Source organism: Pongo abelii, chromosome 2 (assembly GCF_028885655.2).
Source record: "Pongo abelii isolate AG06213 chromosome 2, NHGRI_mPonAbe1-v2.0_pri, whole genome shotgun sequence".
Classification (NCBI taxonomy): domain Eukaryota; kingdom Metazoa; phylum Chordata; class Mammalia; order Primates; family Hominidae; genus Pongo; species Pongo abelii.
This window is the reverse complement of record NC_085928.1, coordinates 10424511-10440712: the sequence shown is the minus strand read 5'-3', so window position 1 is coordinate 10440712 and position 16202 is coordinate 10424511. Positions and strand designations below refer to the sequence as shown.

At 49.8% G+C, this 16202-nt stretch overlaps 1 long non-coding RNA gene across 1 annotated transcript in view; it reads right to left on the bottom strand.

Annotated features, from left to right (window-relative positions):
- Nucleotides 1–15403, bottom strand: part of LOC103890078 (uncharacterized) — a 74158-nt gene extending 58755 nt beyond the window's left edge. The window contains exon 1 of the long non-coding RNA XR_002914495.3: nt 15180–15403. This is a non-coding gene — a long non-coding RNA (uncharacterized LOC103890078). The remainder of the gene's footprint in view (nt 1–15179) is intronic.
- Nucleotides 15404–16202: the final 799 nt, after the last annotated feature.

Below are 16202 nucleotides of genomic sequence, written 5' to 3'. Positions count from 1 at the left end.
CAGCAGAGTCCTCAGGAGGCCCTGCACATGCCCTGTGCCCCTACCCTGGCCCCAACCTCAACATGGCCAGTCACAGAACCTAGCCCCCTGGCAGCATTTCTGGGGCACACCCAGGCCGGGACAATAGGAGCCCTCCCCAGGGATTTTTCCTGCAGGAACCCTGTGGAGAGAGAGGTCACTCCCTCTGGGGTGGGAGCTGCTCCTCAGTGCACCCCAGAGCTGGAGGAGCAAAGAAGAGGGCAGCCCCAAAGGCAATGGGATTCTTGGCCAGCTGCCAGGGCACCCCAGCCTCCTCGCAGTTCCAAGAGAAGCCCCTGTGCCCTCACAGTCAATTCCCTTCTTGCCTAAGCTAGTTGGCATTATGTCACTTGCAACCAAATATATCACCCTAAACCTACTGACTCAGAAGTTTTGTATTTTTAACAAGTTCCCCAGGTGATTCTCGGCCGAACTGCGCTTGAGGAGCACTGATGTACAGCACTGCCAATTAGGCTGCTGGTGCTCTTGGGACTCAGGCCATCTTCACGCTGGAATCTGTCAGTTCCGATTCATACCAGCCCTCCCCCTACCCCCAGCATCTGCACATCAAACCCCGTGATATAATCCCTGCACAGCCGTCGGGGGGGAGGGGTCTGAACATCTAGGCCCAATCACTGAGCAGCTGGAAACATGAAGCCCCTGGAGGGAAAGCCCCAGAGGTCTTCTCCAGAGAGAATAAAAGGTAGGGAATGTGAAAGAAGGGGCTCTATCCTGAAGGCTTGATCAGAGAAGAGCAAAGGGAGGAGTCCAGGACTAGTTTTATCTACCCGTTTAGCAAATATTTCCTGAGCTTCTACTGACTGTATCCCAGATACTGTGCAAGGTACAGGGGACCCCTGTGAGCAGGCGGGGGCTCCCTGCTCTCCAGGCCCTGACTTTGTCAGGGAGAGATATGAAATACCCAGGCCAGTGCTACATGGAACATATGACTACAGACCCTGCAGGAAAGAAGCAGGGTCTCGGCACACACACTCGCTTCCCAATATCTATTCTCGCCTCCTTTTTAGCTAGGTACAGCCATCGTGCACACTTCTCAGCCTCTTCTGCAACTGGATGTGGCCACAAGAGAGTTCCTGCCAATGGAATTTGGGCAGAAGTAAATGTGTAACTTCTGTCTTAGTCTGACCAGGCTGCTATAACAAAATGACTTAGACTGGGTAATTTACAAACACTAGAAATTTATTGCTCACAGTTCTAGAGGTTGGAAAGTTCAAGATCAAGGCACCAGTTTGATGTCTGGTGAGGGCCTGTTCCTTGTGAATGGAGCCTACTACATGTCCCCACATGGTGGAAAGGGTGGACAGGCTCCTTCAGGCCTCTTTTATAAGGGCACTAATTCCATTTGTGAGGGTCCCACCCTCATAACTTAATCACTCCCTAAACACACCACCTCTTTACACGATTACACTGGGTATTACGCTCCAATATATACATTTTGGACAGACACAAACAGACTATACTTCCTTAGAAGTATCTTATGGTTGGAGAGGTGAGCCTCCTCCTTCCTCATCCTCCCTCCTTCCCATTGGAAGGGAGACGCAATGGCCAGAGCTGGAGCAGCCTTCTGGGTCTATGAGGGGTACGCCACATGTTGAGAGGCATGGAACAAGGGAGGAGCCTGGGTTCCTGAGGCTAACGGAGGTGCCGTGGGAGTCTGGCACTGTTGACCTCCAGACCTCACTTACAAAAGAGAGAGAAAGAAATCTTTCTCTAGCTCTGTCATGGCTGTCCCGACACAATGGCCCTCTGAGAAATTGTAACAGGGGGATTCATTTCAACTGGGAAAAGACCTCTTTGAGGAAATCTCTTTGACTTGGGTACTGAAAGACAGACAAAAGTTGGCCAAGGAGAGAGAAGGTGGAGAAGCTCTTAAATGAGAAAAATTCCAAAAGGAGGCTGCTGGGGCTGGAGCAGAGAGTTACCAGAATTGGGGGATCTGGAATGGGTCCCAGTTTGAGAGGTAGGGATGTTTTTTAAATAAAAATAGTGGGTTTTTTTTTTTTTTGAGACAGTCTCGCTCTGTCGCCCAGGCTGGAGCTGAGGCTGCAAGGGGCGGGGGGACAAATGCAACCTGTGGGCCAAGTCAGGGAGCTAGGGGCACTGAGAAACCCCAAGAGAGTCTTAAAGCAGGCAAGCAACAGAAACAGATTTTTATGGCTGGGTGCAATGGTTCATGCCTGTAATCCCAGCAATTTGGGAGGCCAAGGCATGCGGATCACCTGAGGTCAGGAGTTTAAGACCAGCCTGGCCAACATGGTGAAACCCCATCTCTATTAGAAATAAAAAAATTAGCCACGCATGATGGCACACACCTGTAATCCAAGCTACTCGGGAGGCTGAGAGAATCACTTGAAGCTGGAAGGTGGAGGTTGCAGTAAGCCAAGATAGCACCACTGCACTCCAGCCTGGGCGACAGAGCAAGACTCCGTCTCAAAAAAAAAAAAAAAAAAAAACACTGATTTTAATTTAAAAAACATCCCTACCTCTCAAACTTGGACCCATTCCAGATCCTCCTATTCTGGTAAGCACCTGCCATCCTCATTAAAGGGCACCATTAGTTGCCTTTTACAGATGCAGAATCAGAGAGGTTAAGTGGCATGCTCAGGGTAACTCAGCTCACATGAGTCCCAGCAGGCACCTGAGCCCAGACCCACCTGACTCTCAGACCCTGAGATCTCTCTGCACTGTTTCCCACACCGCTCCCATTCCAAGCCCTTACCCCCAGGTGACCAGGCTTCTGGTGTCCAGCCAGACCCACCTGGAGGAGATGTAAGCTCACCCTGGCTGCAAGCACTGGAGGTTTCCAGGCTGCTCAGGGGCCTAAGAGAGCACTGGTCTCCCAAACACGCACTGCACAGATTGGGGATTGAGGCCCTGCGGAAGCAGGGTCTCCCAAGGCCAAAGGATGCAGACCAAAAATGAGGTCCAGGGCTCGAAGCTTCTCAGGACAGGCTCACAGGGGCCGGGGAGCTAGTCTGAAAAACTGCCCCTCATTCAAACGCAGCAGGCTAGCCCTGCCTTCCCACAGACAAGCCTCCACATCTGCTTTCCCTTCTTCCCTGCCCCTTGTCATCCCAGAATCCAGTGATCTGGGCCAAAGAATCTGGAACCAACTCACAAGTACGAAAGGTGCCATTGTAGGCCGGAGAGCGAGGGGGGCTGAACTCTCTCCCTCCCTCTTACATGGCTAACAGGGCTCATCAGCATTAATCATCGAGTGCTTGGGAGCCAGAGCCTCTAAGGGAAAGCACAGAGTGCAGCTGCTTAGGCTCTCCTTGCCCAAGCTCCAGACAGCGTGGAAAGGACATGGGCAGAAGAGGCAGAAAGTGGCTCAAGCCTAACCCCCACCCCTTCCAGAAGACTGTGAACTCCCCTGAGACTCCTTTCCTCAGACCCACCTGGTTGAGATGAAAGGACTTTGCAAACTAGAAAATGTTATGCTAATATGGAGACTGGTTATAATCAGGTATAGCAAAAGAGTTGCTGCCTTCGTGGTATTTTAAATGTGGATAGTTTTCTCAGTTCCCCAAGTACCTTATCTGGCCAGAATTCACACAATTATGGAGTCATCCCTCCAGTGACAGGACTGCCAATTTCAAATCCCTTCCGGGAAAAGCAAAACCCTACTAGGAACAACACAACATTGTCTAATTAGTCATTTATACTTTAGTATAAATGAGTTGGTACCCATCCTTTCTCAGAGGAGAGCCTCAAGCAGGAAAGGGAATTTTATTAGGGAAAGGTTGATGGGAAGGGATGATTATGGAGCCAGGGACAGAGACTTGCTGGGGGGTCCTTTCCAGAAGTTGGGGTCAGACTGGACACAACTGAGACCACAGGCCTTGTAAGGCCTGGAGGTAAAGGAGGACTCAGGGGGCATCAGGAGAAGGAGTTGGCTGCCTCCTGAGGCCCTAGCCTTTCTTTACCTTTAATCCTTCTCTCTTGTGGGCCCTGCCGCACAGCCTGCAAACATGCTCAAGATTCTCCCACCCAGAAAAGTCCTTCTTTCAGTCCCCTGCACATGTCAGCAGACAGAATGTGGGCTTTGCAGTCAGATGATCTTGAGTTCCATGCTTCACTCTACCACTTGTCCACAAAATGGCTTCAAGAACCACTGTTTTACAAATCTTTGTACCTCCAGACTCAAACCCAGAGCCTGGTACTAAAAATAAAAATAAAAAACAGGCTCCAAAAACATTGTTGAGATGGATGATGGATTTTCTGAGCTTCAGTGTCCTCACCTGCAAAATGTTATGAAGGAAAAGCAGAGTAAAAATAATTTCTTTATACTAAAGTATGAATGACTGATAGGATTTTGCAGAGATTTTAAAGAGGAGTATCCCTGGACTCAAAATAAGCCCTTCCTCATAGGGCAGTGATGAGGACTAAATGCAATTATTTATGTATTCATTTAATAAATCTATAGCAAACTACTATGTGTGCCACACACTGTTCTAGGCACTGGGGTTAAAACAGTGAACAACAATGAAAAATTCCTGCCCTTATGGAGCTGACATTTAGTGTAGAGGACAGGCAATAAACTAACAAATAAATAATAACTCAATATATAATATAAAGTCAAATAATGATCAGTTCATTGAAGAAGATTAAAATGGAGTGAGGCGTGGCATGTGATGGTGGAACACTGGTTTAGATGGGATGGTCTGGGAAGATCTCTGTGAGGAGGTGACATTTGAACAGAGACCTAAATGAATGCATCATGCAAATATCTTGGGAAAAAGAGGCTTAGAAGAATAACCATATTACCTCGGGGCGAGCAAAGATGGCTTGAAAGATATACAGAAAACCTTCAGCCATAAAGAATATAATTGGCAAGTTGGACTACATTGAAGTGAAGACTTTCCATCCATCAGAAGGCACCATCAGGAGACTGAAAATGCAAGCCATGGAGTGGGAGAGGATATTCAGAACATGTACATCTGTCAAAGGACTCATAACCAGAATAGAAACATTTCCTACAAAGCAATAAACAAAGATACCACTCAATAGAAAAGTGAGCAGGACTTGGACCTTCATGAAACAGGATAGCCCAATAGCCAGTAAATGCAGGAGAGGGTGCCTGACTTCAATGATCATCAGAGGAATGCAAATTAAAACACCAATGAGCTACTGCTGCACACCTTCGAATGATTATAATGAAAATGACAGAAAAAGGCCATGTGCTGGAAATCCTGGAACACTCTTAGGCTGCTGGTGGGGGAGTACATTGGTACAATCTCTGTGGAAGAGAGATTTGCAGCATCTATTAAAGCTAACATATGCCAACCCTATGACCAAGCACTTCCACTCCTAGGCCCACACTCAATTGAATGGCATACATACATTCATTAAGAGAATGGTATGAGAAGATTCATAGCAGCATTATTTGTGAAAACTAAAAACGAAAAGCTACCCAAATGCTCAGTAATGAAGAGGTGGATGTGAAGTGTGGGGCGCTGGGACAAGCTGGAAACCAAAAGACAGACTGGCCCCATGTTGGTCTCTCTCATGCCAGCCCCAGCCTCTGACTTTATTGATGGAGTGAGCTGGCCCAGGAGTCAGAGAAACTGAAAAACACTGGCTGATGACACGTCTGATGGGGGGGCAGGATTTAAAATCAGAAGTGACGATAGCCACCTCTGCTTTCTGAGTTGTGTGAAACAATCCCAAACAGCAGAGAAATTGGGATTTTTGTGTGCTGTCCCTTTGATGGAGAAAATTGTAAAAGGAGGAGGTGGCCCTGGTTTGGCACAACATGGATGTGGTGGGTCTCTGGCCATGCAAAAGTGGAGCTGTGCTGAGAACAGAGGGTAGTGAAATCAGTCTGCCTGAGTAGCGGAATGAAGTTGGGGGAGCCAAAAGCTGAGGGTCCCAGAAAACAGACACCTGGCCATTCCTTGGAGGAGAGAGAGTGTATGAGTGTGTGGGGCCCTTCCTGGGGAGGCCAAAGGAGACTTGAAGACAGTGGTTGTCTTCTGTTTACCTTGGGGCTATCTTCTGGGAGATACTGTGACATAGCCCTCCTCAATCTTAAATCTTCAGTCAGTTTTGCAAGACACCCACCTGCCTGGTGTAAGGAAAAGAGAATGTGTCATACGTTAGGAGCAATTGAAGGCAGAACAGGAACAGCCCATATGGCTCAGAAAGACAATCCAAAAATGGAACCACCTCAGTTGCAACAGAAGCTCAGAGCTAAGAGGGAAGTGGGAAAATGTACACCTCCTCCAAAATACCCAGAGAACCTGGGAGAGAACCGGACCTCTCCAAGGACAAGACATCTCAGCTGACATCCAGATTACACCCATGTAACCTAAACTAGTTCAGAGTGTAGAGATGGAGGAAACTTTTCTAAGTTCATTTCATAGAACTTAACAAAACATACATACTAAACTAATTTTTACTTATAAAAAGATGCAAAACTCCTGAATAAAATATTAGCAGAATGAGTCCAGTAGTAGCAACAGAATAATATGCTAATACAATGCAGAAATATAGGAATGCAAGGCTGGTTCAATATTAGCAGAGCTGTTGGTGTCGTTCACATTAACAGGCTAACAAGGAGGGCTTGGACTATGTTCATGGCTGTAAAAAGGAATTTGATAAAATCAAACATCCATTGCTGATTTTTTTAAAAAAGCTTTCAGTAAGCAGAATATTAAAAGAAACTTTCTTACCTTTGATAGAATATTTATCAGAAACCAAATAGGAAAGATCAGATTTCATTATAAAAGACACAGGGTATCATTGGCATGATTTCTTCCAGGAAGACCTCATATTCTCCAGGGTACAGCTGCATCCAGTTTCCCCACTATACACTTTCACTCTCTCCATCCTTGTTTCTCCTCAAAGCTTCCTGATAGACTGTCCATCTTGTTTACATCTGCATTTCCAGGACCTAGAGCAACCTCTGCCACACAGCTAATGTTAAAGCAATGGTGAATGAGTGAAAAAATAGAAACAAATCAAATATGCTCACTATTACCATTCTATTCAACATTATCCTAGGGATTATAGATGAGGCAAAAAAAAGAGGGAAATGAGACGAAGGGTAAATATTGGAAAGAAAAGGATAAAACTATAAGTCTTTGCAGCTAATGTAAACATCTATCTGGAAAATTCAAGAAGAGACTTCAGAAAGATATTCAGATATGATATTCATATACAAATACAACACTATTTTCAAAAATCATATATAAGTCATGATGATACTGGTCACAAGGGCACCCAACTGAAAATGGTTAAAAGCAAGAAAGTTTGGGGTTTTGTGTTTGGGTTTGGTGAGAGGTGGGTTAGCTCCTTAACAAGACAGGCTGTGGACATTTCCATCTTAAGCACAGCTAGCTTGAGGGCCTCCAATGATGCCAAAACAGCTTCTTAATTTTCATTTTTGTTTTTATCTCTGCCTGTCTATGTCTGGCTCCATTTTTCAGACAGAAATTTTATAAGCATCAGAGGAAACAGCCACTGGCAACCCCAGACATACAATCCCAGCAGAAACAGTGTTTCTCCCTCACCACATTTAAAGAATATTTTCAGAGGATTGTTGGTCTGCCTTGGGTCACATTCCAACTGCCCCAGCCAAATAGGATGTCATTAGTAGTCCAGCCAGGACTGTGTGGCTATCCTGGTGACTCCGTGTGTGTGTGTGTGTGTGTGTGTGTGTGTGTGTGTGGTGTGGCCAGTGGAAGGAGGGTGGACCTTAATTGGTAGGTTCAACAGGACCACATGGAATGGGGCAAGAGTTCCTCTAAGGCAAGGGGTGCTATTATCACTGGAAAAGTGAGGTGGCAGGCATTCTGAGAGCACACAACATAGCGGCAACAGCCGACTACAATCCACCCCTTGGCTACTCAGAAGAGAAACACACGCTGTCACCATGCATAAAATCTCAAAACTCTTCCTTGCTTAAATTATGCTTTCATCCCACGTACATCCAAAATACATTCCCCTCCCCGAAGGGAGACAACCCAAATCACATTGAGATAACGTCAGCAGCTCCTAGTCCTGGATCTCTGAGCGATGCACCTTCCTCTAATGTGTTCTCGCTGTGACCCTTTGTCTGACAAGCTGTGCCTTAGTCATGGATCTGAACCCCTCCACACACCCGGTATAGAATGCCCACCAGTGCACTTAGAAAATGTGAGCTTGTACAGCACCTTTCTCTCACCCTCTCCACCTCTTCAGTACTGCACCAGGAGAGTTCTTCATTCCGTGGTCACATTCACCAAGCTACCTTCAGAGGTGGCCACTCGCTGTTCAGCCTGCCACTGAACCCTGACTTCAATGGCTTTTTTCCTGAGACCTGTAACTGGCTCTTTTCCACACTGTTACTATCTTAAACTTGCCCCTCTGAAGATGTTAATTCTACTTTTCTCTTTGTGCTGCTAGCTGCGTCTCCCTGGGTGTTAGTTCCCTAGTTATTGAATGCTGTATTTCGGTTTGCTGATTTGGGATGGATGCTCACGTTTGTAAATGAGATTATGGCTTCCCCGGTTGCCTCTGTTTACTGTGGCGGTGGGGGTGGGGCATGGGGTCCCCCCTGGAACCCCCGTTTCTCTCAGATCCCCCATCACCAGAGGATTATTCAACAGCCACTCCTCTGCTCCAGCCTGGAGGCAGACATCTTCCCACCTCCCTGTTGACAGGTGTCAGGGAAGAGGAGGGAGGCTGACAATTACTCAGACGCCAGCTCTGCACCCAGACACCTGAGCAACTGTCCCCAAGCCTTCTGCTCCTTGTCTGTGAGCCTTGCCTTTAGAACACCGTGGGCAGCTCCTGCCTGGGATTCTTCATCCAGCCGGTCCCTCTGTGTTCAAACTCTCAGGAACTCCTCAGCATCTCTGCCTTGTTTATGGCACTTATTTTGTCATTGTTTTCTAGAGCTATTCTGGATTCATGGCAGCAGGAGAGAATGAGAGAGGCAAAGAGACAGAAAGATACTTTCTGTCATTTCCAGGGATCTGGAGCAGGAGGAGGAGGTGGGGGAGGGGTGTATGCTTAATCTGCCATCTGTATCTTTTCCTTTTTTATCCCCATATAAAAGTATATTACAACAGCTGATAATAAAGGATATGCATAGAATAAAATTAAAATAGAAATAGAAGATCAGAACTGACGAAAGGAAGAGGGGCAAATATTTCAATTATAAGGGTTACAGATTGCAGCCATAAACTACCCAGTGGCCAGAGTAAAGTTCCACAAACTAGTCCCAGTGGAACTAGACTGTGAGCTCCCAGAGATCAAAGACGGTGTCCCGGCCACCTCAGTGTTCTCAGCCCTGGGCCGATCCCAACCCAAGCAGTTTTTCAATAACCGTTTGGTGAATGAACACATGTAACCACTTGATTCTTCATCAAGCAACCCTGCCCTTGTTAACTGGTAAGAAGACGGCATAAGATTTCATCGGTAGTGATATTGTTTTTCCTGCCAGTAAATCAAAAGCCATTTATTATATATAATATCATGGATAGGGCCTTTGACTGCTGCTGAGAAGAAGCAGGAAATATTGTTGTGACCAGTTTTCAAATGATCTTTGACAAAACCGGAGAGCGGAACAGACAGACCCCAGGGAGGCTGCTCTCGACCTCTGTTGTCCAGTGGCCCCTCCTCAGGGCTGTCCTGCCCAGTCCGCTCTGGCCAGGGGAGCGGAGCTGGAGGTGATGACTCTCACCACACTCTCCCTCCCCGCAGCGCTCGGCTCTGAAGAGGGACAGCTCTTTCTGTACTGTTCATGACCTAAGACACTCGACTTCATTCAGCTGAGCCAGGTCTTGCCGAAGCTGCTCATATCTGCTCCCTGGTGCTTGGACCAGAAGACAAAGGCCCTGAGTGCTGGTCCTGGGCATTCCATGGACTCTCATGCAGTCACTGCTTCGCTCCCGCTTTCATTCTTGTGCAGGAAGGTTGTGCAGCCCCTCCTCGGAGCCAGGCCTTGTGTAGGACATGAGACACAGGGAGCCCAGTGAGACCCCCGCCCTTCAAGAGCCATGGTGTGATGAAGAACGTAACTTGCATAGAGGGCTCCATTTCCTCCTCTGTAGAACAGGGATGATGATGTCTGTGTCCTGGAACCCTCAGGTGGTGGTGATCGGCACACATCTACTCTCAGCTTCCCAAGGCTCTGGGGGGGTGGTCAGGGATTTTATACACATGCCCAGCCCTCATCCCCTAGAGCTGCCTCACTGCCTGTCCTGGCGGTTTGGATAAGGCAGTGCATTGGGAAAGTGGATTCCAGTACCCAAGGGGAAGACTCCAGTAAGTTTCGCTTTATAAGCTAAACACTCTATATTACCTGTAGTTAAGTTGTCTCTTTGAAGATTAAGTAGAGGTTTCCTCCCTTAGGGCAGCTGGAGAAGAGGAGAGGGATGCTAAATGGGCTGATCCTCCTTCGAGGCCGAGGCTGAGGGTCCCTTTCATGGACCTGCCTGCTAGAGGCTGTTGGGCTGTGCAGGAGGCAGCCTTGAGCGGGGGACGCCTCCAGGGCAATCCTGAGGTGCATCTCAGCTCAGCCTCTTGCTACCTCTGGACTTGTCTTTGTCTCAGTTTTCCCATCTGTAAAATAGGCATTAATATTCTCTTGCCTTAAGTATGCTGAAGTGTGAATATGGCTCCCCCGACAAAGTACCCACCTGTGGGAGGAGGTGTTCCTCTGGAGTGGGCGTGTCTCCTCGCTGGTCCTCCTCGCCCTCTTTTTCACAAAAGAGGCAGCCAGGGAGCACAGCACATGGGTGGCTGTGACCCAGACCCACACAAGGATGAAATGGCACAGTCCCCTAGTGTCACATGCTGATGGCCCTGTAGCAATAGTTCTGCAAGAAGCTGTGCATTTGCATTACGTGAGGAACTTGTAGAAAAAGGCAAATTTTACAAAGTATATGGTATACAGATAATAAGATTTTCTAGTGTTTCAAAATTGAAGCATTAAGGGAAAATGCTTAGACAAAGATTTATTAAAACACTTGTAAAGACATAGAAGTGGAAACAGTAGAAACCACTCAAATGTCCATCAACTGCTGAAGGGGTGGATGCAACGTGGCACATCCACGGGGTGGATTATTACTCAACCATAAAAGAATCAGCCGGGCATGGTGGCTTATGCCTGTAATCCCAGCAGTATGGGAGGCCGAGGCTGGGGGATCGCCTGAGGTTGGGAGTTCAAGACCAGCCTGACCAATGTGGAGAAACCCCGTCTCTACTAAAAATACAAAATTAACTGAGCGTGGTGGCTCATGCCTCTAATCCCAGTTACTCAGGAGGCTGAGGCAGGAGAATCACTTGAACCTGGGAGGCAGAGGTTGTGGTGAGCTGAGATTGCACCATTGCACTCCAGCCTGGACATCAAGAGCAAAACTCCATCTCAAAAAAAAAAAAAGAATCAAAGAATGAAGTGTTGCGGCACAGCGTCGGGAGCCCTGAAACCCCTATGGGTGGTGAAGGAAGCCAGGCATGGGACCACACCGCCTGCAAGACAAATTCCATTCTGTACGAAAGGTCCAGAATAGTGCGTCCCTGCAGACAGAAAGTAGATTGGTGGGTTCAAGGGCATGGGGATAGGCCATGGGGCATGGTTGTTGTTTCTTTTTGGGGGTGACATGTTCTGGGATTGGATATTGGTGACTGCCACAAAAAAAACCCACTGAATTGTTTATTTTTAAAAGGTAAATTTTAAGGAATATGAATTCCATATCAAAGTGTTATTTAAAATGTTTGTGTCCTCAAATTAGTAAAAGATTCACACAAAGACAGAGAAGCTGACTTTGTGTCTGATAGAAAACACCTCAGAATGACGTCCCCTGTTGTGGAAACAGATCACTAGGACTATTTAATTGTTTAAATCTCCAGCAGCATATCTAAACATTTGTCATTGTGTAAAAAAAAAAAAAAAAAAAAAAAGATGTCCCTGGCTAAGCCCTGCTCTAGGCTATCGAGAGTCCCTCACCCAGCAGTGTCCATCCCCCCGCAGCATCCATCCCCCTGGCAGTGTTGTGCACTCAGCAGTGTCATTCCCCCAGAGGTGTCATCCCCCCACCAATGTCACTCACCCGGCAATGTCATCCCCCTGCCAGTGTCACCCACCCACTGGTGTCACTCACCAAGCAGTGTCATCCCCCCACCAGTGTCATCCACCTGCCAGTGACACCCACCCAGCAGTGTCACCCCCAGCCAGTGTCACCCACCCACCAGTGTCACCCCCCAGCCAGTGTCACCCACCCACCAGTGTCACCCCCAGCCAGTGTCACCCACTCACCAGTGTCACCCACCCAGCAGTGTCATCCCCCACCAGTGTCACCCACCCAGCAGTGTCATCTCCCCACCAGTTTCCTCCTCCTGCCAGTGTCATCCCCCTGCCAATGTCACCCCCTCACCAGTGTCAATCCCACCAGTGTCACCCCTGCCAGTGTCATCCCTCCACCAGTGTCACCCACCTGCCAGTGTCACCCCCTCCCAGTGTCACCCACCTGCCAGTGTCACTTGCCTGTCAGTGTCATCCCACCCGCCAGTGTCATCCCCCCGCCAGTGTCACCCACCCACTGGTGTCATCTACCCGGCGGTGTCATCCACCCAACAGTGTCACCCACCCGGCAATGTCATCCACCCAGCAATGTCACCCACCCAGATGGCAAGTGGGGTTTTGGACCCCTGCCTGTGCTTCCCCTGCCCCTGGGGACCTGGAAGTGTTCCATTTTGCATCTTGGTTTGCCCTCCCTGGTTTCTCCTGGGCTCTCTGCTGGCCCTCTTGTCTCCAGGCCTAGGTCCCCAGATAGCTCTGTGTCCTGTTCACCCCACACCGGGGTCCAGTAGTAATACCCACTGTGTCCGTTCCCTGGTGTTCTGTACCCCATCCACCCCGCCTTGTCTGCCACTCCTGAGCCATGTTGTCTTCCAGAAAATGCTACAAAGACAGCCATCTCTCTGGATCCCCCAACTCCTCCCCCCGGCTTCTACCATCCCTGCTCCCCAGCTCCACCCAGAAGACGCTGGCAGGGCATAGAGCCTTCGCAGGACACAGGTCTGTCTCACTCAAATCCTCCTCCTCTCCCTGCGGTGAGTTGCAAATAAAAAGGTCACAAATGTCTTTACTCCCCTATGCTCACCCCCTCGCAAGATGACTGTGTGCTCTGCTTCTCATGTCAGGAGAGTAGCGGCTCCTTCATTCTAGCCCCCAGCCTGGGCCTGGCCAAGGGGACGCTAGCAAATGATGCAAGAAGAGACTGGAAAAGAGCCTGGCTTTCCAGCCCTCTGAGACTGCCCAGGGAAGAAGCCTGGGCTGGGCTTCTTGAGGATAAAAGACTGGCACCCATCCCCGGGCCTCTCAGTGGCCACCCAGACATGTGAGCAAGGCTGCCACAATGATCCAGCCCCAGCTGAGCCCACGGAGACCAGAACTCCCCAGGCAACCCACAGAACAATGAAAAAATTACTGTCAGTTGTGCTGCCTTCGGCCCCTGGGTTTTGGGAAGGCTTGCTATGCCGTAAAAGCTAATCGACGCACCCCCTCCTGCTTCTCCAGCCCCAGAGACTCTGTTTCCTCCTGAGAGGGAGAAGCTGTCACTGGCTCCACACCTGCTCCTTCATGTCTCTGAGAAGCTTTGAGACCCTCAGGGCATTTGATAGGGGCACACCAGGCTCTTGCAAATTAAAAGCACTGACTCCTGAAATGGAAAAACTAAGACTCTAACTCTTGTTCAGCTGCAGTAACTTTCCTCCATAAGGCGACTGGATGTCTCATAGTCAAGTTTTGTTTGTTTGTTTGTTTGAGACGGAGTCTCTCTCTGTTGCCCAGGCTGGACTGCAGTAGCGCGATCTCGGCTCACCGCAAGCTCCGCCTCCTGGGTTCATGCCATTCTCCTGCCTCAGCCTCCCGAGTAGCTGGGACTACAGGTGCCTGCCACGACGCCCGGCTAATTTTTTGTATTTTTAGTAGAGACGGGGTTTCACCTTGTTAGCCAGGATGGTCTCAATCTCCTGACCTCCTGATCCGCCTGCCTCTGCCTCCCAAAGTACTGGGATTACAGGCGTGAGCCACTGCGCCCGGCCCATGGTCAAGTTTTAATAGGGGAAGAACTACTAGTCAAAGAGGAATTAGGATAGACAAAAAAATAATTTTTAACACACCAAAATACGATCTCATCACATACTTATTGAGTGCCTGCTAGACTCTGGACGCCTGGTAGGTGCCAAGGACACAATGAAGGTGAGGAGACCCAGACCCCACTCTCCTGGGCTCTTTGTCTGGCCTGGGATCCAGCTAGCCCTCAGGTCACCACACGAATGGTGACTCATCCATCCATTCGCTCTTCCACTCCCATGGCAAGTATTTCCTGAGTCCCTGCAGTGCTCCAGGAACTCTAAGAGTCACAGGGCATACCACCGTGAGAGCACCAAGATGTGCGAGCCCCTCGGGAGAGGGGACAGGGCAGGCTCATCCCATTTGGGGCCAGGAAGGGCTTCCTGAGCCAGCGCAGATGACACGCAAACCCAAAGGATGAGATGCAGTTAACTGGGCAAAGACTTGGTAGTGGGGGTGCAGAGGAGCAGAGGAGAGCACTCCAGAAGTGCTAAGGCCCAGCAGTGGCTGGGAGGGCCTGAGAGAAGGCCAGAGTGTCTGGGGAACACAGATGTGGGGAAGCCCTGGTGAGAGCCTGGAGGGATGGGCAGGGCCAGCTTGAAGGGTGTCCTTGGACTCTGAGTGAGGATTCCAAGGGCTTTTGGGGCGACCAGATAGGCATTATCCCCATCAGACCACTCCCACCTGCTCCACCTGGTTCCAGGTACCAGAGGCACCCCGTCAGCAGGCACAGGGGCCCCAGCAGCAGCCACATCTCTACAGCCTGACCTCCCACCCCCACAGCTCACCCAAAGCTGTTCTTGTGGTGGCTGTTCTGAAAACAGCCCACACCTCTGCGCCCCCAGCTTGGCCCACCCTTTTGGTCCTCTTCTTGTTAAAAGATACCCTAAAGAGGCAGCTCAGACTCCATCTCCTCCAGGAAGGCTTTTCTGATGCTGTGCAACCCCAAGCTGGATGCTACTGATGGTCTGTGCTGGCAGAGCTGCCTCTTATGTCCCTCGATTCTATTCCTGTATCACTATGACAGTCCCACAGAGCAGTGACACCCCCGGGTCAGGGGCTCTGCACACACCTGGGATGCTCGGCCCTGCATGGGTCACAGTGGCGGCTCCAGAACCGCTAGGTAGGGTGGGGGCTAAATCCAGGCAGGCTGGGTGTCACTATGCTGTGCTGCATTGGCACTGTGTTCTCCTTACACAGGTGACCTGAGCAGGGGCTCTGAGGAGCCGGTGGCGAGTCTGGAGTCTCAAGTGCCCAGGCCTGTGTGCAGCTACAGAGTTAGGGGCCGGCAAGTGCAGGATTGGCTGTGGAGAGGCACAGGCTGAATTTGGCACAGAGTAAGCATTCTGGGAATGTGTGGCGCTGCTACTGGGACTTGGGCTGCCTTGAGTGTGGCTTCATACCGTGGGCCCAGGGAGGTGGGGAGTGGGGGCTGCGGGGAGTCTGGGCAGTCACTGAAGATGCAGGTGCTGAAAGACACAGCCATCTTCAGGCAAGCCCAGGCTGAAGGGTGCAGGAACTCAGACTGTCCTGGGGATTGGGGTGTTTCCCAGAGGCGCTCGTGCTGGGTGCAGGCTAGGGACAAAGGGAGGAAGCCCAGCCCAGGGTTCGTCCACGCCACACCTCAGGGTCAGGCTCCCAGGGAGCCATGCTGAGCGTGGCAGTGAGCACAGAGGTTGGAGCGCCACATCCTGGGGCCCACACCTTCACCTCTTCATCCATGATAGACACAGTGGGACCCCCTGGCCAGTGGGGAGGAGGAGGCACAGAGGCTGCTGGAAGCTCCCAGCACAGGACCCTGGGCTCCATAGTGTGGGTGTCGTTTCCTGCAGAACAGGGACTCAGACATGGACAACCAAAAGTTATCAGAATTGGGGTTCTTGGTAGGGACTAGATCCTATACAGCCAGCCAAAGAGTAACTAAGCACCCACTATGTTACAAGTGCTTTGTCTACTTAGAGGTGAAGGTACTTACCTCTGTGGGAGATGCAGGGATGTGCCTCAGACCTGCTTCATGGAAGGATGCACTGCCCAGCTGCTAGGGGCTGTAACCAGACTTGCTCAGCATCACCCCCAGCTGCAGACAGACAGAACC